The 22,197-nt window shown below is 36.5% G+C and overlaps 1 non-coding gene across 1 annotated transcript; it reads right to left on the bottom strand.

Moving 5' to 3' along the window:
• Positions 1–5,563: 5,563 nt before the first annotated feature.
• TRNAS-GGA (transfer RNA serine (anticodon GGA)) lies at positions 5,564–5,638 on the bottom strand. The gene has a single exon. It is a non-coding gene; the product is annotated as a tRNA-Ser (tRNA).
• Between the last annotated feature and the right edge of the window lie 16,559 nt (positions 5,639–22,197).

Here is a 22,197-nt window from a genome sequence, read left to right as displayed (position 1 = left end):
ATATGATATCATCTTATTGGCTGGACTTTAAGCAGAAGTTGCAGTGTTAATAGCGTCTCCTCCAGTAATTCAGCTTCTTTTTTTCCTTCTCTCTCATTCTAATATTTGTTGAGTTGTATATGATCAGAAAAGGTCCTTGTGTAACATAAGCAGGCATTTAATTAAGGGGTAGTGTCTATGGTACCAGGGTATGTGAAGTGAAACAGAGATGCTTAATTAGCCACAAAAGCTATTTACTGCTTCGTAAACTTCAGTGTCATAAATATTATTACTGTTTTAGGACCTCAGAAAAGCAGTGAAATATCAAAACTGGTTTTCTTCTCTGCTATTAAAATAGTAAAGGTATTCCTCTAATAGAACTTTGTAATGAAGCTAATATTTGAAATATTAGCTAATACTTGAAATTTTTAAGAAGGGATTTAAATACAAATGAGGGGTATGCTGAAAATGAAGCATGAAGAAAAAAAAGGTTTTATCTCCAAACGCTGAAATTATGTTGAGGAATAAGTCACATCATATTGCCATGTATTTGTTGAACACCTACTGTGGGGCTTGGGCTAATGGATAGTTTGTATATATTATCTTTAATCTTTACACCAATCTTGTAAACTAGGTTGGTTCCAATTTTAGAATGAGGACATGGAAGTGCAAAGACATTGTCACACAGGTGTGTCTGATTATACCTGTACTCTCCATTACTTCAAACTGTTTTTTAGATTAAAGCTTATATTGAAATAGTTACTTTTAAACTTTAATTCTGCTAAATACCCAATAGTATACCCAAGAAGTTAAAAGCTGTGCAGTGTTAATTCTCAAACTTTTAACTTTTTATTGTTCCATATTCAACATTTATTAAGCAGCTACTATTTTCCTAACGCTTGCTAAGTATTATCAGAGCTGTAACCAAGTAAGAAGACTCAGTCTTCCCCCCTCAGAGTTTAGAAATGGATAAATAGTTCACCCTTATATACACAAAATTTCAAAGTAGAATCAAAGCGAGCAAAGTTCTTTTCTTCGGTGTTTTGTGACTGTTTGCTGGACCCCTCCAAAGTTTTATCCATCTTGAGGAAGGAGCTCCTAGTTTTGTTAAAATGCCTTGATAGATGGGAAACTGTGTGCAGTGAGAACCTGGAGAGGTAATTAGTAGAAGACCTCCTCAAGCAGCAAAGTTTTGTTTGTTTGTTTGTCTACTTACGCTCCCACCAGCAGAGTAGGAGTAAGTCTATTTCCCCACATGGGTTACAATGAACTTTTTTTTCTTTTGCTTTTTAAAACTTTATTTCAACATAACTATACTTACAGAAATATACTCATGGGTTAATAGAATGCAATTTGACTTAACCAACACAATTGGGATCCAAAACCTGGTACTTGGTTTGCTTCAAAGGAAAAAAGGATTTAGTCATAATTCAGATTTAACAAATTATCTGATTCTTGGTTTGAGTAGATTTGGAATCTACACGTAATATTAACTAGATCAGATAGCTTTTATATTTTCACATGTGTGTTCAGCGGACTTTTGAGCTACAGACTGTGGACCCAGGATCCTGACCGTGTTAAGAACAGGACAAATCCTGACAATATGTACAGAGTTCTGCCTCCTACCCTCCCCTCCCCCAGCTCCTGCTCTGTGGCAATGAATTTTTTTTTAAACTAGAAGATAATCGCTTTACAGTGTTGTATTAGTTTCTGCTGTGCAACAGTATCAATCAGCTATAAGTATACATATATCCCCTCCCTCTTGAACCTCCCTCCCACCCCTTCCATCCCACTCCTCTAGACTGTCACAGAGCACTGTGCTAAGCTCCCTATGTTGTACAGCAGCTTCCCACTGTCTGGCTTCCTTGGTAGCTCAGCTGGTAAAGAATCCCCTGCAATGCAGGAGATCCCGGTTCTCTTCCTGTGTCAGGAAGATCCTATGGAAATGGGATGGGCTAGGCTACCCACTTCAATATACTTGGGCTTCCCTGGTGGTTCATACAGTAAAGAATTGAGACTGGGTTTGGTCCCTGGGTTGGGAAGGTCCCCTGGAGAAAAGTATTCTTGCCTGGAGAATTCCATGGATGGCAGGCTATAGTCCATGGGGTCGGAAAGAGTCTGACTTTTGCTTTCACTTTCCCACTAGCTAGCTATTTTACACATGGTAGTGTATGTATGTTAGTTGCTACTCTCTCAATTCATGCCACCTTCCCCTCCCCCCACTGTGTCTACAAGTCCCTTTCTGTGTCTGCATCTCTATTCCAAGCAAGAGAGGTTTTACAGAAAGATTGTTGTTCTTGCGCCAAGACAGAGGAAACCTGGTTAGTACCGAATCTAAAGGAAAGCTTTTGTTAAGATTCTTACATTTTATTAATCCAAATGTTTATGTCTATCAGTTGCTTATACTACTCTTACTTTGTGGTTTACTGTGATTCTGTAGATCATTTATTCCAGTAACGTTTTCAAAAGGACCCCACGTTCTTTGTAAAAATATCAGCAATAGAAGCTAAAAAGTTTAGATTATTGATGTTTAAGAAAATTTACCAGTCATTGTGTCCAGTCCCCTCATATTGCACACGAAGAAGCCAAGGCCCAAATAAGCTGTGATGTGCTTAATGTCAGGTACTGTAAGCATCAGACCTGGGACTTGACTTGGCTTATAGTCGTGGTTTCCATCCTTAAGGTCTTGTTGAAAAATGCATGAAGGTTAGTAGTGGTTTAATACTTTAAAATAGTTTATATATTTTTTTAATTGTTTTTCTTCATTGGCTTAGGGAGAGAAGTAATTGAAGAAACATGAAGTAATGGAACTGTTCATGATGGAATATGGACAATAATTTATTTAGGTAAAGCATGTGGAACCTTTACTTCAGAAAGTTCATCTTTCTAAAGTGGTGTCATTTAAATTCTGAAGATGGTTATGTACATGCCATCTTTATAGTATATAATACAGTGTGACAGTGGTGAATTGACTAAAAAGCCTTATTGTGCGAGGTAACAGTGGCAATAGAACTTGTAAACTCAGATTTATTCACACATTCTTCCTTTAACTGGCCTTTTAACTGAAGTGAAATTGATGGGAAAAGCATGAAGTTATAGAGTTTGGAATTGGGTCGCTTTTGGTTGACTGTGATTATCATAATGTATTTCACCCTTGAAACTGAGCCTTGGATGACAGAGGAAGTCGGCTAAGACATAAGAAAATGCCAGAGAGACAAAATAACCTTCAGCTAGTCTATAAAAAAGAGTGATTAAGCAGTTCAAAATGTAAATGCCAGATTCTATCACACAGCCATTTCCTGGGATTTTAAATGATCATAACTGTTCTTTTTCTGAATCCGGGTGCACTTCAGTTCTGAATGGCATAAGAAAGTATTCTGGGTCTACTGTCAGCTTTCTTCTAGTTGCCTTACCCAGGAGATAGAATGTTCAGATAGAGCCAACTAATTTCTGAAAAACAATGCAAATGATGTAAGAGCAAAAGGATAAAAGATGTCCTCAGAATTTCCATAGTTAAATCCAAGGGAGGATTTAGACTTTTGAAGTATTTAAGAGGTCTTATTGATGCCATCACTTATGCCTTTAATCTCTGCCTGACTAGTTATTCCTTCTTCACTTTTCTTAAAAATACTCCAAAGCAGTTCAGGACCAGAAAAAGAAAATGACTGAGCAACAATGCTCATGTTAACTGCAGTTACAATTACAGCAAAGCAGATGGTGTCCTGCGTTTCACTCATCTATTATACTGGTGTATATATGTTTGCTGGTGAGAATAACCTTCAGTGTATGTAAAAATTTCTAAGTCCCTTTCATGTTCTAAAATTCTTACAAAGAACCTCATCTGTTACACAGTTCTGAGTCCTTCCATTTTCCATTTTATACTGCCCTATCAGTCATATTAATTTCCAGAAAACCTACATTAATTATCAATTTCTTTATCTTTTAGTGGCCCCTCACTTATATGTAATTGGGTACAAATCTGATTCTAACCACCTTTCCTACCCTCTTTACAAATCTTCCCCTCCAGCCAGTTTTGTTTATTTAACATCCTTCAGTTCTGCTATGTGTACTCTAAATAGTTTCATCCCCCAAATAAAATTTTGTAAAGTGATTTAATTTCTCTGGAGTTTAGTATCATCATCCTTATGAAAAAAATGACGGACTTAATGAACTTATACTTGTTTAGTGATTTCTAGTTTGCATACAGTTTTTCCATATATTGTAATTTCTTCTTTACAGTAACCCTTTAGATTAATGAGCACAGGAATTATACACATGTGCCAATAAGAAACCCCCAAGTCCAAGTAGATTAAGTGATTTATATGACCATTCTCAACTTTTTAATCTCAGAAAATACCATTTATAATAGACTCCGCTGAAATGAGATACTCATATGTAATTAAGAAAATACAGACAGAAAACTATACACTATTGATTTTTTTTAAAAAGCAAGTTGAAGAAGGTCTAAGAGAAATATTCTGTGTTCATGGATCGGAAGGTTCAATATTGTTAAATGACAACTTTTTTTTACAGTTGATCTATAAATATGTGACCCCAGTCAAAACCCTACCAAGCTATCTTATAAATATTAACATACTAATTCTAAAGTTTTAATGGAAAACAAAAGACCTAGTATAGCCAACACAGAACTGAAAATGAACAAAGTTGGAGTATTCACACTAGCTGATTTCAGGACTTAATGTAAAGCTACAGTAATCAAGACAATAGTATGGGCTAAAGAGTAGACATATAGAATAATACAACAGAAAGGAAATAAAAAATAAATCCACACAAGTATTGTCAACTGATTTTTGCCATGAAAGCAAGACAATTCAGTAGAGAAAGGATAGTCTCATCAATAAATGGTGCTGGAACAATTGGATATCCATATGAAAAAGAAGTGAACTCAGACACAGACCTTACAATTCATACAATAATTAACTCAGAATAGATCATAGACCTAAATGCAAAATGAAAAACTATAACAGTTATTAAAGAAAATATACGAGAAAATCTGTATGACCTTGGGTTTGGCAGTGTGTTTTAAAACACATTAGTAATACAATTCATGCAAGAAGAAAGTAGATAAAGGGGCATATTTAAAATAGAAAACTGTTCAATGAAAGATATGAATGAAGAAAATGAAAAGATAAGCCAGTGATGGGGAAAAAGTATTTGCAAAACACATCCGATAAAGAATTTGTATCCAAAATATAAAAGAAATCTTAAAACTCAACAGTAAGAAAATAATCAACTTTATTTAAAAATGAGCAAACATTTTGAAGAGATATTTCATCAAAGAAGATATACAGGTGGCAAATAAGCATATAATAAGATGTCCCACATCGTGTCATTAGGGAACTGCAAGTTGCAACAATACTGAGATTTCATTATATATCATATCATATCATTACATATTATTACATTATATATCTGTTAGAAGTGAAGTGAAGTGAAGTGAAGTCACTCAGTCATGTCCGACTCTTTGCGACCCCATGGACTGTAGCCTACCAGGCTCCTCCCTCCATGGGATTCTCCAGGCAAGAGTACTGGAGTGGGTTGCCATTTCCTTCTCCAGGGGATCTTCCCAACCCAGGGATCGAACCTGGGTCTCCTGCATTCCAGGCAGATGCTTTAACCTCTGAGCCACCAGTTAGAATGGTTAAAATCCAAAACACTGGCAAAACCAGATTATGGTTCTTAATGCCAGATTATGGCATTAAGAACTTCATTCATTGCTAGTGGGAATGCAAAATGATACAGCTACTTCGGAAAACAGTTTGACAGTTTCTTACAAAACTAAGAGTGTCTTACCATCCAAATTAGCAAGCACGCTCCCAGATATTTACCCAACTAATTTGAAAACTTATATCCACCAAACCTGCACACAAACATTTACAGCAGCTTTATTCATAATCTCCCCAAATGGGAAGCAACCAAGATGTCCTTCAGGAGGTGAATGGATAAACACCCATACAATGGAATGTTATTCAGTGATAGAAAGAATAAAGATATAAGGCCATGAAAAGGCATAGATAAATCTTAAATGCATATTGCTCAGTTATAAAAGCTGAAAATGCCACTTATACCATGTGAGTTTAGTTATATAGCATTCTGGGAAAAAGTTAAAAAAAAAAAAAGAGTGAGTGAAAACATCAGTAGTTGCAGAAGCCTGGGGGAGCAGGCAGTTGTGGAAAAATGAAGCACAGGGGCTTTTTTTAGGGCACCACAACTATTTTGTATGATAGTCTAAGGGTGAATATAAGATATTAAGCATTTGCCAAAATCTATAGAACTTTACAACAGAAAGAGTGGACCTTAACATATACAAAAATTTTAAAACTCACTTAAAATCTCAAAGATTCCATGATTAAATACAAAATGTGACAAAATTGCAAATAAATGAAACAATATTACTGAAGGGAGTGGAAGAAAAAAGTGCTACCCTATGTAACCTTTGAAATGAGTGGAACCTTTAGGACTAAAACACAAAAAGAACTATATACATAAGCACTGTACTTTAGTTGATAAAGTTCTATTACACAGAAGGTGGGATATGGAGTAAGAATTCTGAAACTGATATACATGAGTTGGAAGTCAGGTTTCTCACTGTCATAGTGTGCAGGTAAGCAAGGAGAAGAGGCTAGAACCATCTGTGTGGTAATGGATTAGAGCTGGAGACAATACGAGTTCATGTTTAACTTAACATAGATACAGATGGTTACATATAGAAATGGTTATACAGGCATGCCTTGTTTTATTGCAGTTCACAGATATTGCATTTTTTACGAATTGAAGGTTTGTGGCAACCTTGCATAAAGCAAGTCTGTAGGTACCACTTTTCCAACAGTGTTTGCTCATTTTGGGTCTCTGTGTTATTAATACTTTATGGTAATTCTTGATGTATTTCAAATCTTACACCAGAAAAAAGATGATGATTCTCTGAGGGCCTAGATGATGGTTAGCATTTTTTAGCAGTAAAAGTATTTTTTAAAATTAAGGTGTGTACATAATTTTTTAGATATGATACTTTTGTGCACTTAATAGACTACAGGGTAGTGTAAGCATAACTTTTAAGTGCATGGAAAACGAAAAAAAAAAATTGTGACTTTATTGCAGTATTTGCTTTCCTGTAGTGATCTGGAACTGAACCTACAATGTCTCTGAGGTATGCCTGTAGGTATTTGTATATGTCTCCATATATAGATAGGTGTAGATCTGTATCTGATTGCTCTGTCAGCTGAGAGGGCCTAGAAGCAATGAAACCCCAGTAGCAATGACCACACCTAGTGTGCAGATTTTGGTTTCTAATACCATTCTCCATTAAGAGGAATCAGGACTTTTTGGAGACGTGGTTGATTCTCCCATTGGGGTAGGAAATATACAGGATGAGTCTAGAGCATGTTGCAGTGGCAAAAAAAACCCCCAAAAAACAAAAACATAATGGCAGGTGTATACCAAAGGGAGAAAAGAGCCAGCTGAAAGATCTTCCAATGACCAAAGCTGTAACAGTTTGAGCAACAAAAAAAGTAGTATTAGGTTAACACCCCAAGTGGAAAGTAAATATCAATGCCTCCATAGTAATATAAGCAAATGGTTAATGTTGATCTTGAAGAAAACTAGACAATCCCCCATAGAAGAATTCTAAATGATTTGTTTAGCCCTCCCACCCTCAGTGAAGTGGGATGTAACTCCCCACTGCTTAAGTTGAGCTGCTCGTAGTAACTTCTCCAAAGAGCACAGCATGGAAAGGGTGACATTATAGTGCCAAAACCTGACAAAATGTAACTCCAGGTAATCATGGTTAACATCAACAATGATAAATCATGTTGATCGTATGTACCCCTGATAGGGTATCATACAAGTGACACTTTGGTTTCTCTCTCTCAAATACTTTATCTCAGTCTAACCGTGAGAAATCAAGTCACACAGAATATCTGACAAGTTATTCTCAAAACTGTAGAGTTCATTGTAGGAGGTTGAATGGTGATGCTCCTCAAAAGATGTGTCTGTGTCCTAAGCTCCATAACCCGTGAATGTGATTTTATTTGGTGAAAGAATCTTTGCAGATGTATTTAAGTAAGGAATTTGAGCTGAGATCATCCCAGATTTTCTGGGTGGATAATAAATCAAATGACATGTCCTAATAAGACACAGAGGAAAAGACACACATAGACCAGAGAATAAAGAGGCAGAGACTTTAAGTGAGTCATCCACAAACTGAGGGATGGCTTTAAGCCACAAGCAGGTAGAAGAGGCATGGAATGATTTTTCCTGAAGGCCTTCAGAGAGTTTGGCCCTGCCGAGACCTTGATTTCAGCATTTGTTTAGTTGCTCAGTTGTATCCGACTCTTTTACAAGCCCATGGACTCTACCTCACCAGGCACTTCTGTCCATGGGATTCTCCAGGCAAGAATACTGGAGTGGGTTGCCATTTAGGGCTTATGGCCTGTAAAACTATGAGAGAACAAATTTCTCTTTTTTTAAGATGTTAAGTGAAGTTGAAGTGAAGTCGCTCAGTCGTGTTCAACTCTGCGAGCCCATGGACTGTAGCCTACCAGGCTCCTCTGTCCATGGGATTTTCCAGGCAATAGTACTGGAGTGGATTGCCATTTCCTTCTCCAGGGAATCTCTCCGACTCAGGGATCGAACCCAGGTCTCCCGCATTGTAAACAGATGCTTTACCGTCTGAGCCACCAGGGAAGTCCATTTTAAGATGTTAAGTTTGTGTTAATTTGTTATAGCAGTCACAGGAAACTAATACAGTCATCAAAGACAAGAAAAGTTTGAGAAGTTGTCACAACCAAGAATAGCCTAAGGAGACATAACTACTTAAATGTAATATGATGTCTTGGATGGGATCCTGGAACAGAAAAGGGATAGCAGGAAAACTGAGAATATCCAAATAAAGTACGGACTTTAGTTAACAATATTCATGTTGGTTTGCTAATTTTGACAAGTGTCCCTTAGTAATATAGGGTATTAATAAGGGAAACTGCGTGGAGGACACATGAGAACTCCACTGTCTTCACAACTTCTCTATACATCTAAAGCTGCCCTAAAATAAACAATGTATTTAGAAAGAAAGAAAAAGGAAGAGGCAACTTTCCAGGGAATACAATGAACCCAGAATGTTCTACTCCCAGAAAAAGTGTTTCCTTACTGTTGTAAATATGTGCTGGGGGAAGTTTGCCTATTAACCGGACGCCTCTATTTCTTAAACAGAGCATGTAGTCAGCCTTGCTATTCAAGGCAGATGAGGCTACTGGGGAAACAGACCTATCCAGCTACAGAGGGAATCAGTGCAAGTCACCCATTCTAAAGAAAGTAGTCCTTTGGCTTTCTTATTGCTGTCTTTCTTTCCTTCCTGAATAATTCAGTCTGGGAGTCGTGAGACAGGACCTGGGAAGGTAGGTGTTTGTGCTGGGGTTTCTTGAAGAAATGGCTGATTCTAGGGCTACTGTAGAGAAAGAACATACCAAGATATGCTGGACACATCATCCTGTGCCAGAAAGTAAGGAATTGCTCATAGAGTGAGGGGTTGTAACTAAAGGATACAGAGGTCACCTTCAAGTGGCACTTGCTGGCTGATCTTGGAACACAATGAACACCAAAATAATAATCCTTATCAAATTATAGCCTACTGAATAAAATAGAAATTTATAGTGATGGAATAAATTAATGGAGAGAAGAAATGGAAATTCTGAAATACTGTGACTTTTTATTCCCCCCAAATTGCTGAAAATGTTCGTTCTCTCTTATGTTGCTAATTCAATATGTAATCACAAGTAAACCAACGATACATCATTGTTCCATATTTGTCTAGTTTAAAATTAGCTAGATAATTTCTAGATAGCTAGAATCTCTGACAGCAGTACAGTTGTTAAACTATTTTAAAATGGCTGAGTTGTCCTAAAAAGTTTAAATTGAAAACCTAAAACAGTAAAAATAACTGCCTCCTTGGAGACCATGTGTTTAATAGTACCTTAAAATTGTAAACTGTAGTGCTTATGTTCTTTGGATGATTGAAGTACCTGGAATATAGTAGGTTCAATAACTAGTTGCTGTGAAATGAATGTTGAATAATCTAAAAAGATTGGAAAAGACTGGCATTAATTTCTCATTGAGAAAAAAGAAATGTCTTTCCCATATTATTCAGTTCTTATTTTCTACTCAGTAGAGGATTTGGGATGTGATACAAATGAAAGGTACTCATGTTAATCTTGAATTGAAATCACACAGAGGGAAAAAACCTAATCGTTAAATAGCAAGATCAATTTCATTTTCTTTGCCACAATTTTTAAAAAATGTAGCATGCACCATAGCTGCAGTTCTCACTGCCCATTTTAAAAGAGACTTTTAAAATCTATTACCATTTAAAAACCTCTGTTACTAAGTCTATGATGCTGCCAGTGGCTGGTGGCAAACTAGAGAGTGATTGACATGGTATATTACCTAGTTTACTTTCTTAGGTCATAGGAGACATCCTTTCCAGCTCATAGTTTGTTTTTTGTTTTTTTTTTTTACATTGTTATATCCCTGTGGCTGCCAGGAAAATAGAAAATTCTATTTATAGCAGAATTCCTTCTTTGCAACTGGTTTTCTTTTTCCTCAAGCCATCCTCCCCGGCCCAACTCAAAGTCAATATTATGAAAAGATTGGTATATCTGAGCTTGTAAGATCTGAAATCTCTCTGCAGTCAGTCCATCCAGGTAAACAAATACCTTGGTTATAGGAAATGACAGTAATGTCATGTAATAATTTCCTGTAGGAGCTGAAATATAGGAAAATTTTTTCCTATAGGAGCTGAAATATAGGAAAATGTGAAGCAGTATCACTGAGACTTTTGAGGTAAAAATGTAATACATTTCTTCTTTTTTTCCATCCAATCCTCAGATTTCATGTGCCTACAGATTTTAAAGAGTTGCTAGACATTGCACTAAGCGAATCCCCTGTGAGAAATATTTTCACCTGCTTGACCGGGACTATTGACAGAGTGATTGATTTCCTCCAAGGAGAATGTGCTGTTACGTTAGCTGAAGTGACAAATGCTTTGGGGACATAGCATTGACAGATGTTAGTAACACATTCCTTTGCTATGTGGCTAACGGAAGTTTATAAGAGCATACATTTTTTATTGCAGCTTAGAGTGAGTTTGAAATTAGAATTTTTACTTCACTTACCATTTGAAGCAGTGGAAAATGTTGATTTTAAGTGCTTCTGTGAAATATGTGTTTTTTTCCTATGAATGGCAGAAGTACTTCTCCATAACATCCATCAAGTCAGCAGCTACTCCAAGGAGCATTCACATTCTGTGTGTATCCTGAGAATTTTAAGAGATACAAGTCATACTAAACTCTTCCAAATTCAGTTTGATATCCTAACTGGGAATGACAGTGGAACATAGTCTAGACCTTTCAAATCTGTGTTTTTCACAGCTGATTACTTCTGATTAAGTCCAATTTTGTCCATTTTAGACTAGGCCGGAATTTTGATCTTTGGTGTCAAAATATGACAATGGTTGGTCTCCTGGTGCGTTCTCTCTACAGCTGTACCTGAGTGAGCAGTACCTGGTACTTTAGGTCAAAGTTCAAAGTGTGTGTGTGTGTATGTAGGTCCATTCCTCCCTCTCTTCCTTTCTTCCCCTTGCTGCATTCCTTCCTTCCTTCCTTCTTCTTTTTATGTTTTCTTCTTCCAATGACATTTATATTTTCCTTGTTTCCCAATGGGTCATTTACACTTCCCTCTCCCCGACCCTCACCCTCCTTTTAATTTTTTCCATTTTTTTATTGTGCTAAAATACATTTAGCATAAAATGTACCATCTTAACCATCTTAGGTATACAAACAGTATTAAGTACATTCATAATATTGATGAACCATCACCATCACCCATCTCTGTAACTCTTTCCATTTTGTAAAGCTGAAACTCTTTACCCCGTAAATAATAACTCCCCATTCACCTTCCCTCACCCAGCCTCTGGCAACCATCTTTCCATTGCTTTCCAGTTCTGTATAACTGGAATCATAGAGTATTTGTCTTTTTGTGACTGGCTTACTTTACTTAGAGGAATGTCTTCAAGATTTACCCATGTTCTAACATGTTGCAGAATACCCTTCCTTTTAAAGGATGAATGATACTCCATTGTATGTATATACCTCATTTTATTTATGCATTCACCTGTCAGTGGATGCTTAGGTTGCCTTCTCATTTTTTCTTTTATTAGTAGTTTTGCTATGGGTGAGTATACAAATATCTTCTCAAGACCTTGCTTTCAATTTTTGGGGGTATGTACCCAGAAGAGGAATTGCTGGATAATATTCTAATTTTTGTGGAACCATACTGTTTTCCACAGCAGCTCATATCATTTGAAGTTCCCACCAATAGTGCCAAGGGTTCCATTTGCTCCACATCCTCACCAGCACTTGTTACTTCCTGTTTGTTTCTTCAATAGCAACCATCCTAATGAATGTGAGGTGGTGTCTCACTGTAGTTTTGATTGATTTTCATTTCCTAAATAAAGAGTAGTGTTTAATTTCTCTTGTGTGTATTGACCATTTATATACCTTTGGAAAAATGTATTCAAGTTCTTAGCCCATTTTTGAACCGAGTTGTTTGGTTTTGTTGTTGCTGAGTTTTGAGAGTTCTCTGTATATTCTGGAGATTAATCCTTTATCAAGTACATGATATGCACATATGCAGATACTTTTTCCCACTCAGAGGGTTGTCTTTTAACTCTGGGTAGTGTTTTGATGCACGAAATTTAAAAATTTTCACAAAGTCCAATTTGTTTATTTTTCCTTTGGTTGTCTGTGCCTTTGTTGTTATATCTAGAAATCACTGCAAGATCCAATGCTGTCAAACCTCTGCCCTATCTTCTACAAGTTGTATAGTTTCAGGTTTTACATTTAGATCTTTGGTCCATTTTGAGTTAATTTTTGTATACGGTGTTAGGTAAGGGTTGAATGTCATTCTTTTGCATGAGGGATATCCAGTTTTACCAGCATCATTTGTTGAAAATACTGTCGCTTCCCCATTGAATAGTCTTGGCACCCTTGTCAAAAATTGTTTGACCATGTATACAAAGGTTTATATTTATTGTGTTCCATTGGTCTTTTTGTCTTTTTTAATGCTAGTGCCATACTAGCATTGTCATAAATTTTAAAACCACAATGTATAAGTTCTCTTGCTTTGTTCTTGTTTATTCAAGATTGTTTTGGCTCTTCAGAGTCCCTTGAGAACTCATATGAATTTTAGAATGACTTTTTCTATTTCTGCAAAAATATTATTTGAGATATTGATAGAGATTGCACTGCATCTATAGATTGCTTTGAGTAGAATGGACATCTTAACACAACTAACTTTTCCAACCCATTAAGATGGGATGTGTTTCCATTTATTGAGTTATTGCTTATTTTCATTCAGTGATTTTTTTTTTTGTAGTTTTCAGTGTACAGGTGTTTCATCTCTTTGGTTAATTCCTATTTTATTCCTTTTGATAGTACCGTAAATGGAATTGGTTTTGTTTTTTTCTTTTCAGATTGTCCATTGTTAGTTTATAGAAATGCAATTGATTTTTTTTTTGTATGTGTTAACTTTTATTTCTTTCTCTTGCCTAAGTTACTCTAAGTAGAACTTCCAGTACTGTGTTGAATAGAAGTGGCAAAAGCTGACATCTTTCATTTATTCCTGATCTTAGAGAAAGAACTTTCAGTATTTTGCCATTTAGTATGTTGTTCCCTGTGAGGTTTTTTTGTATATTGCTTTTGTTATGTTGAGATTAATTTCCTTCTGTTTTTAGTTTGTTGAGTGTTTTTATCAAGAAAGAATGCTGAATTTTGTCATCTCCTTTTTCTACATTGATTAAGATCATATTTTTCCCCCCTTCATTCTATTAATGAGCCTCCCACCCCGTGGCTCAGCAGGTAAAGAATCCACATCAATCACTTGTCATATGTTGAATGGTCCTTGTGTTCTAGGAATAAATCTAACTTGGTCAAGATGTATCATCTGATTAATATGAATTCGGTTTGCTATTTTGTGGAGGATTTTTGTTTCAGTGTTCTTTTAAGAGAGATTGGTTTGTCATTTTCTTTTTTGTAGTGTCTTTGTCTAGCTTTGGTATTATGGTACTGCTGACTTTATAGATGAAGTTAGGAAGTATTCCCTCTAATTTGATTTTTAGGAAAAGTTTGAAAAGGACTAGTATTAGTTCTTATTTAAATGTTTGGTTGATTTCACCACTGAAGCCATCAGGCATAAGGCTTTTCTTTGTGGAGAAATTTTAAATTACTGATTCAATTTCTTTACTGTAGGTCTACTCATATTTTCTATTTCTTTGTGATTCAGTCTTGGTAGGTTTTATGTTTCTAGGAATTTGTCCATTTCAGGTATGTTATCTAATTTGTTCACAGTGCTTTTTTATAATCCCTTTTATTTCTGTAGAATTGGTACTAATGTCCCTACTTCCACCTCCCACCCCATGGCTCAGCAGATAAAGAATCCACCTTCAATCCAGGAGACACAGGAGATGCCGGTTCAATTCCTGGGTCAGGAAGATCCCCTGGAGAAGGAAATGGCAACTCACTCCAGTCTTCCTGCCTGGAAAATCCCATGGACAGAGGAGCCTTGTAGGCTCCAGTCCATGTGGTCCCAAAGAGTTGGACACGACTGATGACTAACTACAGTGTCCCCACTTCCGTTTCTGATTTTAGTAATTTGAGTCTTCTCTCTTTTTTCTTTGTTCATCTAGCTAAATGTTGGTCAGTTTTGTTGATCTTTTTAAAGAACTAGCTTTTGGGTTCATTGATTTTTCTTTTTTTCTCTACTTCATGTGTCTCTGCTCTAACCTTTATTATTTCCTTCCTTCTGCTAGATTTAGTTTTAGTTCTTTTTTTTTCAGTTGTAAAGTTAAGTTGTTAATTTGAGATCTTTTCTGTTTTTAAATGTAAGCATTTATAGCTATAAAAATTCCCTGCATTCCATGAGTTTGGATATGTTATGCTTTCATTTTCATTCATCTCTAAGGATATTCTAATTTTCCATGTGATTTTTTTTTTCTTTGATCCATTGGTTGTTGAAGTGTGTGTTAATTTCCACAAATTTGTGGATTTTCCAGTTTTACTTTTGTTGTTGGTTTTTAACTTCATTTGTGGCCTAAAGTATGGTCTCTTCTGGAAAATGTCCAATATACACTTGAGAAGAATATGTATGTATATTCTGTTATTGTTGGTTAGAGCATTCGGTATTTGTGAGATGCAGTTGGTTTATTGTGTTAAATCTTCTATTTCCTTTCTTACCTTCTGTCTGGTTGCTCCTGTCCATTATTATGAGTGGGATATTGAAATTTCCAACTATTATTATGTAATTGTCTATTTCACCTTTCGATTTTGTCATTTTTTTCGTCATATATTTTGATAGTCCATCAATAGGTGTTTAGTATTCATAATTGTATCTTTCCACTGTATTGAACCTTTTATTAAATATAATATGCTCTTCTTTAAGAGAAAATAGTATTTTAAAAAGCAATGAATCTTTAAGTTAATATACTTCCTCCTCCATCTGTAAAGTTAGATATTTTAAAAAGTTCTTAATTCTAAATGTATCACTTATAACTCTTGTATAAACATCGACAAATAATTTATTGTTTATATCAAGTACTTCAAAATTCTTATTGGAGAAGTATTCACTGTTGAAGTTTTAGCTGGTAAAGGTATTTTTGCAGATAAAACAGGAAGAGAAACATTGTGTTTCTCCCTGTTTAAAAATAAGAATCAAAGTTGTTGAAACTGGGTGAATGTAGCTGTTAAACATAAGCCCATTTTCACTGTTCTAACTAACATTTTGGTTTCTTATTAAAATAGATGTTCCTCCTGTAGACATAACTAACTGTACAGTAAGAAATCTGACCCACTGTTGGAATTTTTCAGTTCTGTTAATGACCTAATGATGCTTTATGCAGTGCTGTGCTGGAATTTAGTGGCCTACAATCTTGATGCAGTTTTTTTTTTTTTGTATTAAGATGAGTCAGTTTTCAGTATTAAATAATTCCATGGTAACCTACACAGAGAATAGTTTCTGCTTAAATGAATTAGGAAATGGTAAGCCTTTAATAATAATAAGCTTAAGGTATTTGAATGTTTGAAAAGTGAGAGTTAATTAAACAGACTTGTCAGAAGATTGTATTTTTCTTCAAAGCAGCTGTTGTCTCCAAATCCAATAAAAGTGAAGATGCAACAGTTCTTGCTATAATATTCCAAGGAGACTTTATTGACTTAGAACTGTCGTTTTTCTCTTCTTCAGTACTGACCACTGTTTTTTTGTTATGTTTATGCAATTCTTCTTATAATGTAATGTTCTTTTATATGAGGAAATATACAGCTTAATAAAAACCTGGAAAACAGGCCATTGAGGTTATAATTTATTAGACAGTTCTCAGCACCAGTGTTGCCTGTGTGTATGAGCTATAAGGTCACCTTAAGGGGTATTCTTTATAAGCTCAATCAGGGTTATTAAAGCCAGAGGAAAATTAATATTCAATGCTTCTACTGTTTTATGTCTCACTTGACTTAGAAGTGCTTTAGGACCTTGGCCTACTTTAGTACTATTCATTTGTTGGTAGTAATTATTAATTGATGCATTGGGATATGATGTCATCTGTTCTTGTTAACTAGTTTATTTTGTTTTTCATATCCTGCTTTGTGTGTATTATAGAATTGCATTGAGACACCAATTTTATTTTTATAAAGCCTTCTTTCTTTAATAGGTATAAATGTAAAGTACAGTTATTAGTTTACTTCCCTATAGTCATGAAAGAAGCGGGGCCAAGTCCAGAATCTCATCTACCCTTGGACTAATGCCCAATATCCATACTAGATATTGATAGTGTTTAATTTTTAATCAATACTATTGGTGTGCTGGATGGTGTATCACACTGCATATATTACATAAGAATTGTAAGTTTCCTCTCAAGACTTAACAGAACCACTTTTATAATGCATATGTTTATAGTGTTTTATATATTTTAGTATACATTCATATTATTTATATTTACTTTGTCCTCAGAACAGCCTTGGGAAATAAACATTATTATTTAGGTAAGCTGAGGTTCATCATGATTGAATGTTTTGCTTGTACAGAAATTCAGTTCTCTTCTTGTCTCCTTGTTAATCCTCTGTTTGGTTCTCTATAGAGAAAGCAATAATTATAAAATATTTCATGATTATAGATGTCAAGCTGCTGTAATACTAATAATCCCTTTTTGGTATAGCACTGGTTATTTTTAGAACACTTTTATTATATTACTTAACAAAAAAAGAAAATTAGGAAAGCAGAGTTTGTGTTACGATACTTGCCACTGTTTTCTTTATTAGACTCATTCGTTCATTAGATACAAAGAACCTATCTCTGTGCCAGGTACTGGATTGGTTGCTAAAGTACAAAAACAGTCTCTACCCTCAAGGAGACCAGGGTATTAAGACACTGTTGGATGGCCTACCAGCCATGGAGAATGTGATATTCTCACATGGCAAGTGTGATGCTGAGGCCACTGAAAAAAGCCTTTGTTTTTCCTATTAAAGAGGTAAAGGTGTGACTGACACTGTCCTTTTTCTTGCCTTGAATGCAGAAGTAATACCTACGTGTACAGCAAACATCTTTGAAGCAACAAATCAACACAATTAATGGAGCAAAAGAAAGAGCCTTGGTCTTTTTTTTTAATTTTTATTTTATATTGGGGTATAATTAGTTTATAATCCACAATATATATTTTTATTTTTTTATTTTTTTTTAATCCACAATATATATTTTTAAAACCATTATACAACTTAATAGAAAAGCAAACACACAACTCAATCAGAAAATGGAGAGAAGATCTGATTAGACATTTTTCCAAAGAAGATATTTGAATTCCAAGTACAGGAAAAGGTGCTCAACATCACTAATCATCAGGGAAATGCAAACCAAAACCATAGTAAAACATCACCCACACCTGTTAGCCATTACCAAAAACGAAGAAATAGCAAGTGTTGGCAAGAACATGGAGAAAAGGCATCCATTATGCACTGCTGGAGGAAATTTCAATTAGGTAGTTATTATGGAAAACAGTATGGCAATTCCTCAAAAAATTAAAACTAAAACTATCATATAACCTAGCAGTTCCACTTCTTGGTGTTTATCCAAAGGAAACAAAATCACTATTTTGAAAGTATGTCTGCATCCCAGTGTTCAATGCAGCATCATTTACAACAGCCAAGACTGTTGTAATGGAGACGAGAGATGAGATTTTTCTTTAAAGTGGCATGTATACAATTAAATATTATTCGATAACGGAAAGAAGGCAGTCCTGTCATTTGTAACTATATGAATGGATCTTCAGGGCATTATACTAAGTGAAGTCAGACAAAGACAAATACCAATACTGTATGATCTCACTTACATATGAAATCTGAAAAAAAAAAGTCAAAAACAAAAACATGAAACCAAAGCCATAGGTACAGAGAGGAGATTGATGGTAGCCAGAAGCAGTGGGTAAAATGTGTAAAGGAAGTCAAAAGCTGCAAATTTCCAATTATAAAATAAATAACTCATGGGGATGTAATATACAGAAAGGTGATTATAGTTAATATTACTCAATTTGAAAGATGCTAAGAGATTTTTTTTAAACCGGTTATCTTTTCAGTTCAGTTCAGCTGCTCAGTCGTGTCTGACTCTTTGTGACCCCATGAATCGCAGCACGCCAGGCCTCCCTGTCCATCACCAACTCCTGGAGTTCACTCAGACTCACGTCCATCAAGTCAGTGATGCCATCCAGCCATCTCATCCTCTGTGGTCCCCTTCTCCTCCTGCCCCCAATCCCTCTCAGCATCAGAGTCTTTTCCAATGAGTCAACTCTGCGCATGAGGTGGCCAAAGTACTGGAGTTTCAGCTTTAGCATCATCCTTCCAAAGAAATCCCAGGGCTAATCTCCTTTAGAATGGACTGGTTGGATCTCCTTGCAGTCCAAGGGACTCTCGGGAGTCTTCTCCAACACCACAGTTCAAAAGCATCAATTCTTCGGTGCTCAGCTTTCTTTTCTTTTTTTTTTTTTTTCAGCTTTCTTTTCTTTTTTTTTTTTTTTTTTTTCAGCTTTCTTCACAGTCCACCTCTCACATCCGTACATGACCACTGGAAAAACCATAGCCTTGACTAGACGGACCTTTGTTGGCAAAGTAATGTCTCTGCTTTTGAATATGCCATCTAGGTTGGTCATAACTTTTCTTCCAAGGAATAAGCATCTTTTAATTTCATGGCTGCAATCACCATCTGCAGTGATTTTGGAGCCCCCCAAAATAAAGTCTGACACTGTTTCCACTGTTTCCCCATCTATTTCCATGAAGTGATGGGACCAGATGCCATGATCTTCGTTTTCTGAATGTTGAGCCTTAAGCCAACTTTTTCACTCTCCTCTTTTACTTTCATCAAGAGGCTTTTTAGTTCCTCTTCACTTTCTGCCATAAGGGTGGTGTCATCTGCATATCTGAGGCTATTGATATTTCTCCCAGCAATCTTGATTCCAGCTTGTGCTTCTTCCAGCCCAGCATTTCTCATAATGTACTCTGCATAGAAGTTAAATAAGCAGGGTGATAATATATAGCCTTGATATACTCCTTTTCCTGTTTGGAACCAGTCTGTTGTTCCATGTCCAGCTCTAACTGTTGTTTCCTGACCTGCATATAGGTTTCTCAAGAGGCAGGTCAGGTGGTCGATTGGGTGTTAATTCTCCATTAGTCTATGAAAGGATTCGGGGTGCTCGGCCTGTATCATGGTCAGGAATGCAGAGTGTGCCTTCTTCAGTGGTACTCTCTTGGCTGCTCTTGTTTAAGATCCTTGTAAGAACAGCCACAGTTGAAAAGCACATAAGCTGCCAGCACCATAGAAAGGCCAGTGACACTCCCATTCTTCATGTTGAAATACTTGTTGTAATACCAGTAATAACCTCTTTGCAATATTCAAGCAATGCCTTTAGGGATGAAATCTCACATTAGTATCCAGCTTGGCAGCTCCCTTAATTTGACATCTAGGAGTTTCTTCTCCTTTAGTAGTACAGCTGACGCCATCTTGGAATCCTGGCCGTCTGCTCCAGTAGGAACTCTTCCCTGTTGAGCAAGGTTTAAGGCACACACAACAAAAAGCCTTTCCACGTTCTTCATAGGCTTCCTCACCACTATGAATTCTCTGATGCAGAAAAAGAGATGCATTTTTTCCAGATACAAGTGTTTTTCTGTCACTGATTATTTTATAACTTGAATCCAAATCTGTATTCCAGCTTGTTTCTTCCCCCACAACCATCCAGGGGTCTTTTCCTTGCTCCAATAACACAATTATGTCTGGTTTAGAAATGAAATGCCCCAGTGAGGCCAAGTTACTATAGTTCTCCATCATCCCATCTTGGTACGGTTTCTTCTGAAGAGGGTCAAATTCCCACTCATGAGGAAAGAACTGCGTAACCAACATCCCTAAATGTTACTGGCCCACGGGCCATGGCTTTAGATCTACAAGAGCTGGTCAGTCCTCAGAATTCCTTTACCAGAAAAAAAAAATAGAGTCCAGGAAACCCAGACTATCCCTCACAGACTCAGGCTGCCTCTGACACAGTTGTTTCCATGGCAGCCTACTCTTTTCTTGCTTAGATGGATGCTACTCACAAGCCATTGGCATCAAGGAGCAGGAAAAAACCCAAAGTGAAAGTCACCTGTTCCAGTGTAGGAAGTGCCATCTCAGAGCCTTGGTCTTTGATGAACATCTTGAGCCTCTGTACCAACCCTTGACTACCTATCTCTAGACTTCTTATGTGGGGGGAAAAAATCAATGCCCTATTTGTTTAAGTCACACATAAGTCAGGTTTTCAATTGTTGTTCAGTCCCTAAGTCATGTCCAACTCTTTGCAATCCCATGGATGGTGGCATGCCAGGCTCCTCTTTCCTTCACTATCTCCTGCAGTTTGCTCAGGTTCATGCCCATTGAGTTGGTGATGCCATCTAGCCATCTCATCCTCTGCTGCCCCTTCTCCTTTTGCCTTCCATCTTTCCCAGCATCAGGGTCTTTTCCATTGAGTCAGCCCTTCACATCAGGTGGCCAAAAGATTGGAGCTTCAGCTTCAGAATCATCCTTCCGATGAATATTCAGCATTGATTTCCTTTAGCATTGACTGGTTTGATCTCTTTGCAGAGCAAGGGACTCTCAAGAATCTCTAGCCCCACAGTTCGAAAGCATCAATTCTTTGGCACTCAGCCTTCTTTATGGTCCAACTCTCACATCTTTACATGACTACTGGAAAAACCATAACTTTGAACATACGGACCTTTGTCAGCAGTGATGTCTCTGGTTTTTAATATGCTATCTAGGTTTGTCATAGCTTTCCATCCAAGGAGCAAGTGGCTTTTCATTTTTTTCTAACTTTCCTTTAATGGATGTTTAACACGTACACTACAGTACACAGTGATACAATGAATTCGCATCACTACCCAGCTGTAATAGTTGTCATTATTTGACTAACCTTGTAAATTCTCACACTTTCTCTGTTAATAATTAGAACTTAAGGAATTCTGTAACAAAAGTATGTGAAAGTACTGTGGAAGCACAGACAAGACTGACTAACTTGGCCTGAGGTGGAGGGAGAGGCTTATCAGGAGAGATTTCACATAGGAAGTAACATCAGCAGAAAACTTAAGGGCAAGTAGAAAATGGAAGAAAGAGATTGCTAGTAAAATTTAAAGCATTTATAAAGGGCCTTTATGATACAGTCAAATAATGGGAAATAAATTGGTGTGGCTAGAATATAGAGTTTATTAGAGAAGAGTGTCAGTACGTGAGTTTAAAAACATGATTTGATGCCAAGTCATAAAACAACGTACATACCATACCAAGAATTCTCAGGGTCCTCTTACAGGTACCAGGAAATGAAGAGTGTAATTAGGTTTGGAAGAATAACACTGACGGTAATATCACCTGTGATTCTGGGGTAGAACACAGAGGAGACAGTACACTTTACCAATGGTCCAAATGATAGAAAGGGCTTCCCTGGTGACTCAGATGGTAAAGAATCCATCTGCAATGAGGACTGCAAAGACCTGGGTTCGATCCCTAGGTTGGGAAGAATCCCTGGAGGAAGGTATGGGAACCCACTCCAGTATTCTGCCTTGGAGAATCCCACAGACAGAGGAGCCTGGCAGGCTACAG

Source organism: Budorcas taxicolor, chromosome 21 (genome assembly GCF_023091745.1).
Source record: "Budorcas taxicolor isolate Tak-1 chromosome 21, Takin1.1, whole genome shotgun sequence".
In the NCBI taxonomy this organism is placed as follows: domain Eukaryota; kingdom Metazoa; phylum Chordata; class Mammalia; order Artiodactyla; family Bovidae; genus Budorcas; species Budorcas taxicolor.
The sequence above is the reverse complement of the archived record's forward strand: the minus strand, read 5'-3'. Positions and strand labels throughout refer to the sequence as shown.